Source organism: Mirounga leonina, unplaced genomic scaffold (assembly GCF_011800145.1).
Source record: "Mirounga leonina isolate KUSES-001 unplaced genomic scaffold, KU_Mleo_1.0 Mir_94, whole genome shotgun sequence".
Classification (NCBI taxonomy): domain Eukaryota; kingdom Metazoa; phylum Chordata; class Mammalia; order Carnivora; family Phocidae; genus Mirounga; species Mirounga leonina.
This window is the reverse complement of record NW_023270855.1, coordinates 8,714,947-8,727,417: the sequence shown is the minus strand read 5'-3', so window position 1 is coordinate 8,727,417 and position 12,471 is coordinate 8,714,947. Positions and strand designations below refer to the sequence as shown.

The following is a 12,471-nucleotide window of genomic DNA, read 5'->3' as shown; positions in this document are numbered from 1 at the left end:
AAATAAATAAATAAATAAATAAATAAATAAATAAATAAATAAATAAAATCTTTTAAAAAAGGAAGAAAAGACAATAAGGCCACTAAGAATAAATCACCATGAATGAAGGAGTCTGGCAGGGTGAATGTCTTAGCTTAGGTTACCATAACAAAATACCAAAACTAAAATAAATACCTTGATTATATTTTCTGGGAATGAAAATGACTTCCATGGGAAACTGAGCTTGGTGGTACCCTATGCGTATGGCTACAAATAGCCTTTAAATCACAACTTTAAATTGGGAACTTTTTAACACTTACGTTACTTGACCTCTTTGGCATCTGATACTGTTGGTAACTCCTTCCTTGACAGTCTCGCCTCTCTTTTCTTTTCCCCCTGAACCCCTCTGGCTACTTTTGGTATGCCCTGGCCAAGGCTGGTGCAGGCAAGGAGGCAGGAAGAAGAGAGAAGACACAAGGACATGCCTATGGCACAGAACGGAATGGCCTGAAGCAGTAGTACCTAGAACCTTGAGGGCTGCAGGGCCCATTCCCAGCCTACAGAGGAGGGAGTGGCGGGTCAGACATGCGAGGAGCTATGCTGACCCCTGCACTTTGGTCACAACCCCACGAGAGCAGAAGAAACCCCAGAGTCTCATTTCCTGTGCCCATTGCAGTGCTAGCTTGCAGACTTGATAGTAAGCCGAAATGAAAGCAACCTGAACTTGTGCAACTAGTCGTTCTTGCCTGGCTCTGAACCTGGATTAGCCTATTATGGGCTGGCCTACCTCACTGCTCCTCAGTCTTCTCAGTGACTTCCTCTCCTTCATTGTGCCCTGAACTGTGGAGGTTCCACAGGGCTCCATGTTCACCCCCTTTCTCACTGGACACTCTCCAGGCAACCTTAACAACCACCCAGTTTTAATACTCACATATATACTGATGATCTCTAATTCTGTATCTGCTGATTGACCTGAGCTTCAAACTCATGTACCACAGCTTAATACACGTCTCACAAACCCCTCAAACTCCGCATATCCAAAATTGAATTTATTCTCTCCCTCCACAGTCCAGTCCTCCTCTTACACTCTCTTTCTTTGTCAACTAGACCCTCATTAACTCAGCTGAACAAGCCAGGAAACTAAAACCTAGAAAACTAAATCAGAGTTGGCTCTGAGTTTCTTTAAACACATATTTGAAGGTACTAAAAGGATATGGATGAATCATGTTGACTCTTTTAAAAGATCAATTTTATTACTGACTTGAATGTATGGTATATGTTTATAGTTCTCATAGGACTACTGAATATGTCTCCAATCAGCTTTTCCTTCTTTTTCCTTTTCTATCCCACTGCCATATCCCTGGTTCTTACTTGGATTGTCTTTTGCCTGAACCACTGCAGTAACCTCTCATCCAATCCTTCCCATTCATAATTCTTCCAACCACTGTGGCCAAAATGATCTTTTGTGTTTCAAGTATATTTAAACACCTTTTCTTCTTATTACAGAAGTAATACATGTTTGTTGCAGACATTTAAGAAAAGTCTATAATAGTACAAAAAGATCATGACTATTAACACTGTATTATATATACTTCCAGTCATATTCTATGAATAGACATACATCTTTAGATGAAAAGGATTATATCATACATACTTTGTATGCCCTACTTTTAAAAATTAGTGTTGTAGGGGCACTTGGGTGGCTCAGTCAGTTAAGCGTCTGCCTTCGGCTCAGGTCATGATCTCAGGGTCCTGGGATTGAGTCCTACGTCAGGCTCTCTGCCTAGCAAAGAGTCTGCTCCTCCTTATCCCTCTGCCCTCTACTACCCACCCCATGCCACCAGCTCGTGCTCATGCGCACTCTCTCTCTCAAATAAATAAATAAAATCTTTTAAAAAAATTAGTATTGTACAAATAAAAATTAGTATTGTGTAATATATAATATAAAAATATAAATATAAAAGATATAAAAATATTTTAATGTATGCTATAATAATCACCTTCATACATGCATTTTGTTCATATTCATAATTCTTTCTTTAGGAGTGGAATTGCTGGGTGAATGGGTAATGCATACTTTAAGACTTCGAACCTGTTGCCAAATACTCCCTGGAAAGGTTTCATCCATTTATTATACTTCTGCCACTAGAGAGATCATTTTAATCTAGAAACCAGATTGTTACTCAAAGACTTGGAAGAATTTACAGTTTCAAGAACATAAGACCAGAGAAGGCCAGAAGTAAGGCTGTCATAGTCATTTAGGCCAGCATGTTTCCAGGTATGGTTGTGGCCCCATGGAGTCTTTCCTAATGAACCAGGAAAAGAGATCAAAGTATGCAAGTTCTTTCTGCAAGTCTTAGAGTAAATGCCATACAAAGCCAGGGACTTTCATTTTTACATATGACTTAAGTACTTAATAGCTTCCTTCGTTAATTATTAAGAGGGATTAAATTTTTATATTCACCAAAAAGAAAAAAGAAAACCAATGTGCGATCCTGCCAATTATTGAAAACTTTGGCTGCCACAGAAAAGTTAGCAATGATATGAATTTCCTGCTGCACATGTGACAACATAGATTGCTGGAATTTCCACAGTTCTCAAGAAAGACCCTTTTTTGTTTTGGGGCGTGGGGGGACTCTATAGTGCCTTGAGTTTCAAATAGAGCACTTCTTGTATGTGTTATTTCACATCTCAAATATCATTGTCTTTCTGTTCTTGATCATTTTGTTCAGGCATAAATGTTATGACGCTGATGTTCTGGGTTGCCATTTTGCTCCTCTATAATTTATCATCAAATTATTTTCCCACCAAAAGTATAAAGGATGGGTTTGGTGTATTGTGGGGTCTCATGTACCAATTAAGTTAGCATGTTTGAGAACTGATGGTCTGAATGGCTCAAAATCTCTTGTCCCTGACTCTGGGTTGGTTTACTAAGTTGGTTAACTAGTAAAGAGGCCTGGTAACTTATTGTCTACACAATGATCAAATGTTTGAAGGAAAGAAAGAAAAACAGAGTGGCTGAAGGCAGTTTTGGGAGAGCGTGACAGGAGGCTCACAGACTCACGCATTCTCCTCCCAACTCTGTTTTTAAAACACTGATCTTAAGTGACAGAAGAATATATGCAGAAACACATATTATCTGACCATATAACAGGATTCTATTAAACATTAGCAGGGCCAAGAAGTCTGAGCTACCTACTAGCATAGTGGAAACCTAAACAAGGCTGTGTTGCGAACTGCATCAATACTGTTTTGTACTCCGCCCAAGCCACCCAGCCACTGGCCTGCAGATTTGTGAAACTCCTGAATGGAATCTAAAAGACCACCAGGAAAGAGGAGAAAGAGATCTTCCTACAAGAGAGACTATCCTCGGTAATGCAGACATCTCTATAATTGGTTCTGGTTATAGGTCCAAAGTGTTTTTATTTTCTCATCTAGCCCTGGGAAGTCATGATTTTAAAACGCATGGGATTTACCTTGACAAACAGCTTATGAGAGAATATGGGAATCTGATTTCCGCCAGTCCAGCTTGCATTTCAACGGGGATTCCGTAATGTTACCAGCCTGAGAAAGGACTGATCCACTATGTGGTAGTTCATTTCCATTCCCTTATGGAGAAAAAGGAGAAGAGAAAATTAGCTAAGTCAGTTCTACTTGATTCTCGTCACATTCCTATTGCCAAAAGCAACAGGCACTAGGAATACCCACACGCTCACAGACATGTACAGGCATTTGTTTGGCTATTACTTAATACACTTGCTCTTTTCCATAACCGAGGCCCCTGGTTAAAATATTGAGTAATACCAAAACTGGGCTCGCCTCAGTAGCAGACTTTTATGTGTAATCCTAGGTCAGCTGTGAATCACAAATAATTCTATTTCACCCAAGACAAAGTTCCAAAACCTTTTCTCTGCACATCCTCTGAATGAAGGCGAAACATCTATGAGGTCCCCGGCAGGCCACAAGTAAAGGTACGAGAGAAGATGCAATGACAGAAAAAGAAAGACAAGAAGAAAGGGACAAAGTGGAAAGAAAAAAAGGAGAAAGACTAAAAATAATAAAACACTTTTAAAAATGAATGTAAATGACCGCATTTATAGCAGTACTGAACTGTCATAGGTTATATGTATTGAGCATCACCTACTCTACATCAGACACTGTTCTCAGGGCTTTCACATGCATTATTTAATTCATTCAATACACATTTATTGCAGGCCTTCTGTGTGCCAGGCATTGTTCTAAATAAAGAATGCTCTGTAAAGAACAAAATGGATAAAAATTTCCCCCTCCTCAGAGCTTACATTTTGGTAGGGAAGATCTTATTTAGGATCTTATTTCCTTATGTCACAATAAGGAAAAGAGATAGGAAAGGCATGGTAAGAAGGCAAAGGATATGTACAGACAGAAAAAGAGAGGATTTAGGGAAGGAGAGAAAAAGGAGATAAAAGTTAAAGAATCATCCTCAGGGCTTTGAGACGCTGGATTAAAAGGATAAGTCTCTGCAATGGACTCTGAAAAACAAACTGAGGGTTCTAGAGGGGAGGGGGGTGGGAGGATGGGTTAGACTGGTGATGGGTATTAAAGAGGGCATGTATTGCCTGGAGCACTGGGTGTTATACGCAAACAATGAATCATGGAACACTGCATCAAAAACTAAAAATAAATAAATAAATAAAAATAAATAAAATTACAATTTTCCAATTTAAAAAAAAAGGGTAAGTCTTTGTTCATGCCTCAAATCCTCCAATGTAAAGGCTTTGGAAGTTCCCACTGTAACCAATCTCATAAAAAGTCTGAATTGTAAATGTGTGAAGAAATATGCTTCTATATTATCTCAAATGTATATAGCAATTTGAAATGCTAACAAAGCCTCTCTGAGTGGATATCTAGCAATATTCTGGTTTAATAAAAAGAGGAGACATATTTGTAATAAGCAGTGTTCATCTGCACATATATCTCTTGTTTCTCCCAGCCTATTCCAGTGAAAGAGAAAAATCAGTGGCCTAAGAAAAGATAGGCCAGATATTTGGCTGAATCCCTCACCAGCGCCAATTATACTACTAACAGATACTATTTACTGAGGACTTTTTTTTTTTAAGGGTTTATTTATTTTTTTATTTGACAGAGAGAGAGAGAGAGCACAAATAAGGTGAGCAGGAGAGGGAGAAGCAGGCTTCCCGCTGAGCGGGGAGCCTGATGCGGGGCTAGATCCCAGGACCCTGGGATCATGACCTGAGCCTAAGGCAGACACTTAACTGACTGAGCCACCCAAGCACCCCTACTGAGGACTATTTGCTGCATAACAAACTATTCCAAAACTTAGTAGTTTAACAACAATAATTTATTTCTTTTAATTTTTTAAAAGATTTTATGTATTTATTTGAGAGAGAGAGAGAGAGCACACAAGCAGGGGGAGGGGCAGAGGCAGAGGGAGAAGCCGACTCCCCGCTGAGCAGGGAGCCCAATGAGGGGCTGGATCCCAGGACTCTGGGATCATGACCTGAGCTAAAGTCAGATGCTTAACCGACTGAGCCACCCAGGCGCCTCATCAATCATTTATTTCTCATAATTCTGTAAGTTAGCCAGTCAGTTCTGATCTCACTTGGTACACTCATGTGGCCACATTCATATGGTGGGCTCAGGTGGGACACTGGCTCCCTGGTGCCTCTTTCTCCATGTGGTCTCTTACCATACAAAAGTTAGGCTGGGCTTCCTTACCTAGTGGCACAAATGATCCAAGAGAGCAAGACAGGCCTAAGACTTGGGCTTAGAACTAACCAATAACACACCTGCCATATTCCCCTGGTCAAAGCAAGTCATAAGCTCAGCCCAGATTCTAGGGGAAGGGAAACAGATTCCACCTCTTGTTGAGAAGAGTAGTAGGACTTACAATTATGAAAATTGTTGGCAATCATCTTTGTAGGCAAGCTCTCTTATTTGCCACATGCCAGAAACCGTGTATTATCTCAATGAATCTTCAGAGAAACTTATGAAATAGTCTCCTTTATGTCCCTATTTTACAAGTAAGGAAAATTAGTTCCTGAAAAGTTAAATACCCTCCTGCAAGTAGGTGACGATCTAGGACCAGATCTAAACCACCTTCAGAGTTCTAATTCACAACCATCCCTCAATATAACATTCAGTAGAGTTAGAGGAGTTAAACCCCTTGTTCCCTCTCTCTGAGGGAAGCAGGAAATCATTGTAGTTAAGAGCTCAGACTCTGGGGTCACACTGCTTTGGTTCAAATCTTGGTTCTAAGGCTCATTAGTTCTGTGACTCTGGGCTAGTGACTTAGCCTCAAGTTCATCATCTGTAGAACAGGGCTGATAAAAATATCTACCCCCACAGGACTATTATGAAAGAGTGTTAATTACTTTTGTTGTTCCCTGAGTAGTTTACTCTAAATCAGGCAGTACTGCAGTCTCAAGACCACAGTCTCCAGAGCTGTTGCTGATCAGTGATCCTGAGTCTCTGTGACTTGATCGTCTTTATCCCTGCTGGCATGGCTTCTGATTCTGCTTTGCCTCTGGACCCGTGCTGCTGCAGCAGTGACCAGTACTGAGGGGGCCTGCCCCACGGTGGTCCCTCTCTGTTTATTTGTTGTACCTCCTGCTTCCTTTTGGAGCTGCCACTTCATGCTAGAGATCTGGTGGCTGTCCATGTTGACCCACAACCGTTTGCCTTTGTCAGTGCTCCGTTAATTTTTCTGATGACACAAAAGGAGCAGCCTCTCCCATTAATACCTTGTTTTGTCTCTCTGACCATTTGCAAAAGGTTCACCAACACCTTTTTCTAACAAGGGAGGAGGAAATGCAAGTTTCTCTGGTTCAGGATCTTTGCTGGGTGTCTCCTGTACTAACTCAGTTTCCTTTTCTGTTGTCTGTGCTTTTAAAGAACTGCAGTGTTTCAGAATGAGTAACCACTAGGTGGCAGCGGTGTTTTGCTTCCCAGCTCATTACCGTCTCTCTTCCCCCCAACCCTTAAAATCTCAATTACAGCCAAGACACAGTTCTTTTCAAAGTGAATGACTTGCTTTTAGATCAATCAACTTACTTCTCCATATGAAGTTCAAGGTGAACAATAAATTTCATGTACATTTTCTTGAAAATTCACTGTGATGTCACTAATTCCATCAGAGAGTTCTCAAAGGAGTTATATTAATAAAGCAGTTTTATAGCCTTTGGTTTGAAAGGGCATGGGAAAAGTAAATAAACCTCAGCTTATTTAGGGAACGGCCAAAGCTGATTGTTTTCCCCTCTGGTTGTTAACACCCAACAGGCCAAAGGTCTGTTGGGTTAACAGTTCATGGACTCCCAGGCTATCATTTTGTTAACAAGATTGTAGACACATCACGCATTTCCCAGTGAGGTCCCAAAAGGTTTTCTTGGGGAAGATGGAATTTCAGTAGTTTATTGAGTGAGAAGTAGGTGTAGGAACCTGCCTTCTTTCAGTTACATCCCCACGGGAATCCAACCTGCCAAATGGAATCCTCTTTTAACAAACTAGATTGGGAAGCGCAAGACAGAAGAACAGGTAGAGAAAAGGCCAGGAGTGCCAACAAAACCGTCATCTTACAGTATGGGGGATCAAGAGATGCTGTCTATAGTTGATAAAAAAAAAAAAAAAAGATGTTTAATATATTACTTAAATTTACCTGGTAAATTTAAAGATTTTTTATTTATTTTTTTGACAGAGAGAGACATAGCGAGAGCAGGAACACAAGCAGGTGGAGTGGGAGAGGGAGAAGCAGGCTTCCCGCAGAGCAGGGAGCCCGATGTGGGACTCGATTCATGACCTGAGCCGAAGGCAGACGCTTAACGACTGAGCCACCCAGGCGCCCTACCTGGTAAATTTAACATAGAGGGACAAACTATATCAGCTTGTAACTTTACATTTATTTATTTAAAGTAATCTCTACACCCAATATGGGGCTTGAACTCACAACCCCAAGATCACATGCTCTTCTGACTGAGCCAGCCAGGCACTCAACATACTGGGTTGTAACTTTAATGGGAAGAGAAGGGAAGGGAAGTAGGATGGTGGGGATATTAGTAGGCTAAGCCTCAAGTACCCTAACAGAGTCTGTAGATAATGACCAAAATTGAAAATGCAAGAAACAGCACTACAAGCAGGTTATTTAGAGACATGGAGGAAGTCACCATGTGAACTAAAGGAAGTAGTAGTTAATAATTCTTGTTTCTGTAAAAGAGCAAAGGAAGGGTCTAAGCTAGGGAGTGGCTGTACTATTTGACTTTCTAATCCTGACTTTGTTTTAGCCTTAAAAATAGGCAAGAATAGGGGCGCCTGGGTGGCTCAGTCATTAAGTGTCTGCCTTCGGCTCAGGTCATGATCCCAGGGTCTTGGGATCGAGCCCCACATCGGGCTCTCTGCTCGGCCGGGAGCCTGCTTCTCCCTCTCCCACTCCCCTTGCTTGTGTTCCCTCTCTCGCTGTGTCTCTCTCTGTCAAATAAATAAAATCTTTAAAAAAAAAAAAAAATAGGCAAGAATAGACAGCTGTTAGAGTAAAATAGATATCTGGGTTCAGGGGAACAACTAACACTGAATTCCTAATTAGTGTCACTATATCTGATGGAAATTATAAAATTTAATCATTTGCTTATTTTCACAGAGGTCACTTTAGTTTAATATAACACTACTGGCAGAAAGAAATTAGAAGCTTCTATTTCCACATGTATATGTCACTTACCCAAAACTGGCATCTTGGAACAAGGACCCACATTAGTCAATATTTTTACAGCAGATACCAGGGGTTTTCTGACATAAGCCAAAATACCATTACTCTTTGCAATAAACCACAACCAGAACTTTAAAGAGTGAATGTATCCATTTTTACTTTCTTCATAGCATTTTAGTGGAAGTTCTTCAGCATACATCCCTCAAACCTCCTGTTCTTTTTTTTTTAATTTTATTTATTTGAAAGAGAGAATGAGATAAAGAGAGCATGAGAGGGGGGGAGGGTCAGAGGGAGAAGCAGACTCCCTGCCGAGCAGGGAGCCCGATGCGGGACTCGATCCCGGGACTCCAGGATCATGACCTGAGCCAAAGGCAGTCACCCAACCAACTGAGCCACCCAGGTGCCCCAACCTCCTGTTCTTTACCTTCTTTTCAAAACCACATCCAATCCAACAGCAATGACAAGTCATCGTTCAAAATATACCAGAATCTGACAATTCTCACCACACACATCCCTAATAGCCTAGTTTGAGCTGTCAGCATTTCTCATTCAGACCACTGAAATAGACTGGTAACTGCTTCCATCCTTGCCCATTCAGCAGCCAGAGTGATCCTTTTTGAATATATGATAATTTGTAAAATATCGGCCTATATGATGTACCCACCCCATCTAATCCTCTCTCTCCCCCTCACTCACTCCTCCCCAGCCACACTGGCCTCCTGGATCTTCCCAGACCATTTGGAACATATTCCTGTCCTCTGCCTGGAATGCTCTTCTCCCAGATATCCAAATGTCTTGCTCTCTCATTTCCTTCAGGCTCTGCTTTGTCACTTCATCAAAGAGGCCTTTCCTAACCAACTGATATAAAATAAGCATTCCCCTCCTTCTCTCCAGTACTCTCCATCCCCCCAGCTTGCTTAGTTTTTCTCCATTATACTTATCATCTCAGGAATGTTACATGTTCCCTGTATTGTCTCTATTTTCCATTAGAATGTAAGTTTTAGAATAATTTCTCACTGCTGTATCCCTAGTGCCTACAAGAATGCCTAACACATAATAAATGCTCAATAAATTCTCACTTTAGTGACACCTACCATGATACCACAGGCAGATAATGTCTTAGAGCAATGTTCCCCCAAGTGTGAGACCTGTTTATGAGAAATTATTTTATTTTTTTAAGGCTTATTTATTTTTTAGAGAGAGGGAGAGCAGGAGAAGGAGCAGAGGGAGGAGAGGGAGAGAGAGAATCCCAAGCTGACTCCCCACAGAGTGAGGAGCCCCCCACGGGGTTTGATCTCAAGATCCTGTGATCATGACGTGAGCTGAAATCAAGAGTCAGATGCTTAACCAACTGAGCCACCCAGGTGCCCCAGAAATGATTTTAGATAGTATAAAGGTATGCATTAAATAACACTGAATCAGGTGGAGAGAATCTTTTCGATGTTTTAATCCCTCTCATTAAGTCAAGAAAGCCTCATATAGTGCTAGTTTGTCTCTAATATTTGATAATTTATCCTTTTAAAGAATAGAGAATGGCCCTTACATTTAAAGCCTCGTAAGAGCCTTTTGTAGGGAACAGTATCTGGCCAGGATTTTAATAACCTTGTTTTGTTTTCACTGTATTAATCTTAGGGGCATTGTCTACTTCAATTATGAGACAGGTAGCATGTTAATCTCATTTAAATCTTGCAACAATTCTTGAATATCATTTTGCATTAGAGGAAACTGCAGATGAGTTTCCCATGAGACCAAAGTTTCCTTTGAGATAAAATTCACATAAAATGCACCGTTTTAAATATTTTAAACTGTACAATTCAGTTTCTTAGTATATTCACAATGTTGTACAACCATCATTACTATATAATTCCAGAACATTCTCATTTCCCCACTAAAAAAAAAACCCTATACCCTTTGGCTATTACCCCCAATGTCCTCACTCTTTCTAGCCCTAAACCACCACTAATCTTTCTGTCTCTTTATATTTACTTATGCTGTAATGTCATACTAAGGGAATCATATATGTGGTCTTTTGGCACTGTTTTTTTCACACTTAGCATAATATTTTCAAGGTTTATCCATTTTGGAAGGCAGCTATGCTCACCACTATACCACCAACGCAGATAAGGTTCATCCATTTTGTACCATGAATCAGGACAGTACTTCACTCCTTTTTGTGACTGAACTAATATTCCACTATATGGATATATAAATCACCTTTTTTAATTCGTTTGTCAGCTGATGAATATTTGAGTTGTTTCCACTTTGGGGCTATTACAAATAATGCTGTAGGCACATCGTGTCCAAGTTTTTGTTTGAACATCTGTTTTTCAGTTCTCTTGGGTATATACCTAGGAGTAGAATTGCTGGGTCAAGTGGTAATTCTGTTCAACTTTTTGAGGAAAGGCCAAACTGTTTTCCAAAGTGGCTGTATCATTTTGCATTCCCACCAGCAACATGTAAGTGTTCCATTTCTCTATATACCTAGTGGAACTTGTCACTATTTGAAAAAAAATTTAGGGGCGCCTGGGTGGCTCAGTCGTTAAGCGTCTGCCTTCAGCTCAGGTCATGATCCCGGGATCCTAGGATCGAGCCCCACATCGGGCTCCCTTCTCTGCGGGAAGCCTGCTTCTCCCTCTCCCACTCCCCCTGCTTGTGTTCCCTCTCTCGCTCTCTCTGTCAAATAAATAAATAAAATCTTAAAAAAAAAAAATTTAGCCACCAAAATAGATATTTCATTTTTTTTTAATATTTTATTTATTTATTTGAGAGAGAGCAAGAGAGAGCACAAGTGGGAGAAGAGGTTCCCTGCTTAGTAGGGAGCCCACCCTGGGACTCCATCCCAGGACACCCAGATCATGACACAAGCCTAAGGCAGACGCTTAACCAACTGAGCCATCCAGATATCCCTCTTTTTTTTTCCCCCCCTCATTTTGGTTTTAATTTGCATTTTCCTAATGATGTTGAGCATCTTTTCATGTGACTATTGGCCATAAGTGTATTTTATTCGGAGAAATAATCAAACCATAGCCCATTTTAAAATTGGGTTATTTTTGTTGTTGAGTTGCACAAGTTTCCTTCTAAAATAAGTTAAAAACATATTTAGGGACACCTGGGTGGCTCACTGCTTAAGCAAGCAAGATCTTGATTTTGGCTCCCGTCATGATCTCAGGGTGTGAGATCCAGCCCCTCCAAAGACAGAGGTTGCAGTCGGCTTGAGATTCTCTCTCCCTCTCCGTCTGCCCCTCCCCCGTCCCTAATAAATAAATATTTAAAAATATATATATATTTAAAGAAAAAAATAATAATCAAGAGTGCAATTGGACAAAAGTAGTGAAGGCAATATATAACTCAGGGACTAGTTTCAACAACACTGGGTCAGACGTGGTGAGGAAGCATTCAGGAGTCACACCATCCAGATTCAAAACCCAGTTCTGCTTCTAAAACGCTGCGCCTGACATTTTGAGCAAGATATGTAACCTCTTTGAGACTCACTTTTTCCGACTTTAAAACTGGGATAGTCCGTGTCACTTCAAAGAGCTGTTGGAACAAATGAAATGACGCGTGTGAAGCTTACTCAGTGCTTGGCATGGCGAAGCACGCTATAAAAGTTAGCTACTATGATGACAGGCCACAGGCTCCGGGGCTCTCCAGATTCAGCCCGTAGAGCGTCCTGGCCCCAACGGCCACAGCTTGCTACCCCACATGCGGCGCCACCGCGCACAGACCTGTATGCGCATGTTCCCCTCTCCACGACCTTTCGCGGGCGCGCTTCCCCAGCTCTGCGCATTTGGGATCGC

General features: G+C 41.0%; 1 protein-coding gene across 1 annotated transcript in view; it reads right to left on the bottom strand.

Moving 5' to 3' along the window:
* SRGAP3 (SLIT-ROBO Rho GTPase activating protein 3) overlaps window positions 1-12,276 on the bottom strand; it is a 326,327-nt gene extending 314,051 nt beyond the window's left edge. The window contains exons 1-2 of the mRNA XM_034997259.1: window positions 12,167-12,276; window positions 3,456-3,587 (exon numbers count right to left, since the gene is read on the bottom strand). The gene's annotated coding sequence lies outside the window, so the exon portion shown is untranslated. The remainder of the gene's footprint in view (window positions 1-3,455; window positions 3,588-12,166) is intronic.
* Between the last annotated feature and the right edge of the window lie 195 nt (window positions 12,277-12,471).